Below are 5837 nucleotides of genomic sequence, written 5' to 3'. Positions count from 1 at the left end.
AAAAAGGAGACCTTCTAAACTGCACCAACTATAGAGGCATCAGTCTACTTAACATCGCCTATAAAATTTTCTCTGCCGTAATATGTGAACGTTTAAAGCCCATCGTCAACAACCTGATAGGTCCTTATCAGTGAGGTTTTAGACCAGGAAAGTCCACAGTTGATCAAATATTCACATTACGGCAGATCCTTGACAAAAACTCAAGAACACCAAATCGACACCCACCATCTTTTCATCGATTTCAAGGCCGCATATGACAGCATATACAGGGACGTTTAGAGCCATGTCTAGTTTTGGCCTCGCTGCCAAACTCGTCCGTTTGTGCAGGATGACCATGGAGAATTCACACTGCTCCATAAAGGTTGGAAACAACTTAACAGAACCTTTCGATGTCACAAAAGGTTTAAGACAAGGTGATGCGCTGTCATGCGATTTTTTTAACATCGTGCTTGAAAGAATAGTGCAGAGCTCACACGTCAACACTAGAGACACTATCTTTCGAAAGTCTGTCCAATTACTGGCATATGCTGATGACATTGACATAATCGGAAGAACTCAGCGTGTCAATGGGGCTTTTGTGAGTATTGAGGCTGAAGCGGCAAAAATGGGTTTAACGGTGAATGAGGGCAAAACAAAGTACATGCTGTCGTCTAGAAAGGACATACAACACCGACGTTTTGGTCAAAACGTCACAATCGACAGGCGTAACTTTGAGGTAGTCAAGGACTTCGTCTACCTAGGCTCCGCTGTAAACGCAGAAAACAACACCAGCGCTGAGATCAAACGCAGAATAACTCTTGCTAACCGCTGTTTCTTTTGACTAAGAAAGCAATTGAGTGGTAAAGTCATCTCTCGAGGGACTAAAGTGTTGCTTTATAAGACCCTTATCATCCCCGTCCTTCTATACGGTGCATGAGAAGCATGGACCATGACAAAAGCGGATGAAAGCACCTTGGGTCGCTTCGAGATAAAAGTTCTTCGTGTGATCTACGGTCCCGTATGGATCGAAGTGGAATGGAGGAGAAGATGGAACGACGAACTGTACGGGTCGTACAGCGACGTAGACTTAGCCAGAAGAGTAAAAGTCCAACGACTAAGATGGCTGGGTCACGTAGAGCGCATGGAAACCAATGCTCCGACCCGGAAAGTCTTCGAATCCGCACCTACTGGACAGCGCAGTAGAGGAAGACCACGGATCAGGTGGCGGGCACAAGTGGAAGGTTACTTAACCCAACTTGGAGCGCGAAACTGGAGACATCTAGCTAGGGATCGAGTTAGATGGAGAAGTTTGTTGGGTGAGGCCCTAGTTCACCCAGGACTGTAGCGCCAGCTTAAGTAAGTAAGTAAGTTATTATTATCAATACTCATGTATGGCGCTGTCATGCATTTAGAAAGTAATCTTTGTTTAGAAGCTTTGTTTTTACAGTGTTAATTTGGGCGTATACGTACTTTTTTAACTCTAAAAACAAAAAGAGGCTGGGATGCGACCCACACTGATAACTTAAAATACTGTTTGTCGATTTATTTTGCTTAAAAGTTTGTAAGTTTTCGTGTTGGGCTAAAAACGTTTCAGTTGAATTATTTTTGAAAATTTTAAAATAACCAACAATATTTTCATATAGAGAAATAGTTTAGTTTGAAAATGTATTTTTGTCAAATAGATTTTTAGTCGAAAACAATTTTTTACAAATGTTAGTAGAATTTATTAAATTTTTACAAATTGGATGAATGAAATAAATTTGAGAGATATCAAGAACCGAACATTAATTTTTACCAAATTTGCGTACTATTTTTGGTAGATTTTATTTTTTATGAAAAACGGACTGTTGGATTTTTATATAAAAATTACTGAATATTGAAAACAATATTTGCTGTCAAATAAAATAAGTTTGAAGCCAATATTTTTAATTTTTCAAAAACTATTTGAGTCGAAAGTAAATTTTTACCATTTTTTGTTAGGTTTTTAATTTTTTGTACAAAAACTGTCAATTCAATTTTTTTAAAAATTTTACTGAATGTTAACAACAATATTTCTCATAAGATTAAATTATTTTGAAGCCAATATCTTTAAGTTTAAAAAAGATATTTGAGTCGAAAATCAATTTTTACCAACTTTTGTACATTTTTTTTTAGGTTTTATTTTTTGTACAAAAACTGTCAATTCGATTTTTCTCAACATTTTTTAATATGTTGAAAACAATATTCCTTATAAGATAAAATAAGTTTGAAGCCTTAATTTCAAGTTTTTGAAAAGATATTTCAATCGATATTCAATTTTTACCAACTTTGAATAATATTTTTTAGATTTTTATTTTTTATAAAAAAACTGTCAATTCAATTCTTCTGAAAATTTTATCAAATGTCAAAAACATTATTTTTCGTTGCACAAAATTTTTTTGGAGATGAAATCATATTTTAGTCGTAAAATTTTGTCGACGTTTTTTTTCGTCCTCCATAGCTCATGAAACAGAAGAGATATCAACTTCAAATACATTTTGTTATACAGATAATAAGGCAGAAAGATGCAGAAAGGGCTCTCAAGACAATTGCGTGGGTGGTTTTTTTACCATAGCAGTTTGAAAAAAAGGTGAAAATGTTGGTTAACCCTAAATATCTTACGAACCAAAAACGCTAGAGACTTGAATTAAATTTTATATAATATGTAGCGTGATACCAAACAGGTATATTTTTTTCAAAAAATCAATATAACGTTTTTTTTATAAATCAATAAAACTGAAAAAAAAAAATTTGTCACCTCCAAAATTTTACGACTGAAATATGATTTCATCTCTAAACAATTTTGTGCAACGAAGAATAATGTTTTTGACATCTGGTAAAATTTTGAGGAAAATTTAATTGACGGTTTTTTTTATAAAAAATAAAAATCTAAAAAAATACATTACTTAAAGTTCGTTCAAATTTAATATCGATTCAAACATCTTTCCAAAAACTTGAATTTTGGGCTTCAAGCTTATTTTATCTTATAAGAAATATTGTTTTCAACATTTTGTAAAATTTTGAAAAAAATCGTTTTTTTTACAAAAAATAAAACTGTAAAAAAAAAACAATACTAAAACTTGGTAAAAATTTACTTTCGGTTCAAATAACTTTTTCAAAAATTAAAAATATTGGCTTCAAACTTATTTTATTTGACAGCAAATATTGTTTTCAATATTAAGTAATTTTTGTAGTACCCGTGGTATGATGGTTAGTGCGTTGGACTGTCATGCAAGAGGACTTGGGTTCAATCCCTGCCTGTGCCAGCTTAATTTAAAAAAAATTAATTTCGCGGGTACTGCCTCTTGCGAGGAATTGACAAATCCTTCAAGAGTAATTCTTGTCATGAAAAAGTGCTTTCTCAAACTAGCCGTTCGGATTCGGCCTTAAATTGTAGGTCCCTTCCATTCCTGACAACAGTACTCGCACACAGGAATGGTTGAGAGTTGTAAGTCACTAGGCCCTGGTTCACAACGGACTGTTGCGCTACCCCATTTGATTTGATTAAGTAATTTTTATATAAAAATCCAACAGTCCGTTTTTTCATAAAAAATACAATCTACAAAAAATAGTTCGAGTACATATAGTCAAACTTTTAAGCAAGACAAATCGACAGACGGGATGGGAGGGTATCAGTGTGGGTCGCATCCCAGCGTCTTATAAAGTTAACAAAGAGGTAATGATACATAACCTCTCAGTCACGGTGCCGTACTGGTCAAGTGAGCATCATGCTATCGCCATCAAGGATTTACGAGAAAATCCACGACTTTCGATGCAGAAAAGGGCAGCCTCACTGGGACTTCCAACAGTGATTTTGACGAGACTCATTTCCATTTAAACGGACACATAAATAAACAACACTGCCGTTAATGGACTCTAAAAACCATAACCCTTGATAATTGGAATATTTTTTTCCCAGAATGCTCGGGGCCAGGCGTCAAACAATGTCAATTACAGACACATGACCGAATCTGCAAGCTTATCGATCGTTTTTATCACACATGTAGTTACAACAGGATGGTCCTACCGAACTCACGGCTAGAGATTTAATGAATTTGCTTCGGGGAGCTTTCTTCAAAAATTTATCAGTCGCTTTGGGGATATTCCGTGGCCACTGGGGTCCCCGACTTAATCCCAATTTATTTTTTTATGGGGCTACCTCAAAGAGAAAGTTTACAGTATTAATTCCCAAATTCTAGTAAACCTAAAAGCAAAAAATTCGGTGAGAAATCATGCCAGAGGTCTTGGGATCGATCCCTGTCTTTGCCATCTAAAGTTTTTTTTCACGGGTACTGTCTCTTGCAAGAAATAGACTAATTCTCCAAGAGTAGTTAATCCACTCGGATTCGTTTTAAAAACTGTAGGTCCCCTTCATCCCTGACAACAGTACTAGCACACAGGAATGGTTGAATGTTGTAAGTAACGAGGCCCTAGTTCTCATTCATCAACGGACTGTTGCGCCATCCAACATGAGGCTTCGTTTGGAACAGAGTCTCGTGTCAACTCGACGGAAGACATTTGGATTAAATTATGTTTAAAAATTGAAATCCGCATTAATAGTCGGTCGTTTAATATTTCAAATAAAACAATATATCAAAAATATTTTTTAATTTATCCTCAGTTTCCTTTGCCATGAACTTTTGTTAACACTCTCTTTTCTGCCTCTTATACCCCCAGATGTTATGGAAGGTGTGAAAATTTGGTAACCTTGACGCAATGTTGACTAAATCATAACTTCCCTCCATTTCTTCACTTGGATAAAACATACTCCGATTACTAAAATTACCCCCACAGCATTGGTCTTAAATTTGATCATGTCTGAAAAAAGAAAAGAAATTCAGCATAAAGTGTGAATCGTGTTCTTCAAAACCATGATTCAGCAAAGTAAATTCTTCTTAAAAATATAAATTCAAAACATTTTCCAAAAAGAGAACATTCCTATATTTTAAATATGAGTACGAGTGCTCTTATGTATGTATGTATGTCTAAAAGAACACTAACCCTTTTTATTGCGAAACAATTTACATATTTCCAAGCAAAGCTAAAATATTATTATATTATTTATTTTAACAGCCATTCTGTCAGTCCTTTGTTTAGATGCGTGCTCCCGTTAAGGCAAGACCCATTCAGTACTTATTTCAGTACGCTTTACTGGGTTTCTGGTTGTGCTCTGACTTTGACTCTGACTCTGGCTTTGCTGCTTTATCCTTTTTTCCTCTCTCTTTCGATGATGGTTTCTCAACAATAATATTACGAGAATGTGTAGAATGATAACATGTTAAGAATTTTAATTTTCCTTTTCTGTCATCCTTGCTCAACAACAATTCAAAAAAAGGAAAAAAAAAACAAAACATACATAATAAGGAAAAGCTCCCACAAATTGCCGCCGCATGAGTAAGAAATTTTCTTCCCTTAAATTTTTAAGGACGAAAAGCGTCGACAAGGCTCACGCATTTAAAACGAAAGCAAAAAAAAAAGAAAACGAAAGCAAAGGAAAGGAAACGGCATCAGAAAATATCAACACTCAGAAGACTGTAAGGACATTCGGTATCCTTTTTTATGGAAAATTGAAAAACCATTCCTTTTCGGATCATGTGTGTTTGTGGAGCAACTTTTTGTAATAATAACTCCAACAACAACAATGAAAATTGCGAAATGCTTTGCCTTCTTTGTTGAGGTCTTATTTGCCTGGGCTTGTTTCAAGGACGACTACGACTACAGGACGATGACGACGATAACAACGATGATGATGCTTCTTCACTCTCTCTCTCTTGCTGGTGTGGCACTCCCTTAAAGCATTAAAGCAATGACCGAGCACGAGTGCATTAGAAGTTTAGAAG

The sequence above is a fragment of the Eupeodes corollae genome, chromosome 1, assembly GCF_945859685.1.
Source record: "Eupeodes corollae chromosome 1, idEupCoro1.1, whole genome shotgun sequence".
NCBI classification, from domain to species: Eukaryota; Metazoa; Arthropoda; class Insecta; order Diptera; family Syrphidae; genus Eupeodes; species Eupeodes corollae.
The sequence above is the reverse complement of the archived record's forward strand: the minus strand, read 5'-3'. Positions refer to the sequence as shown.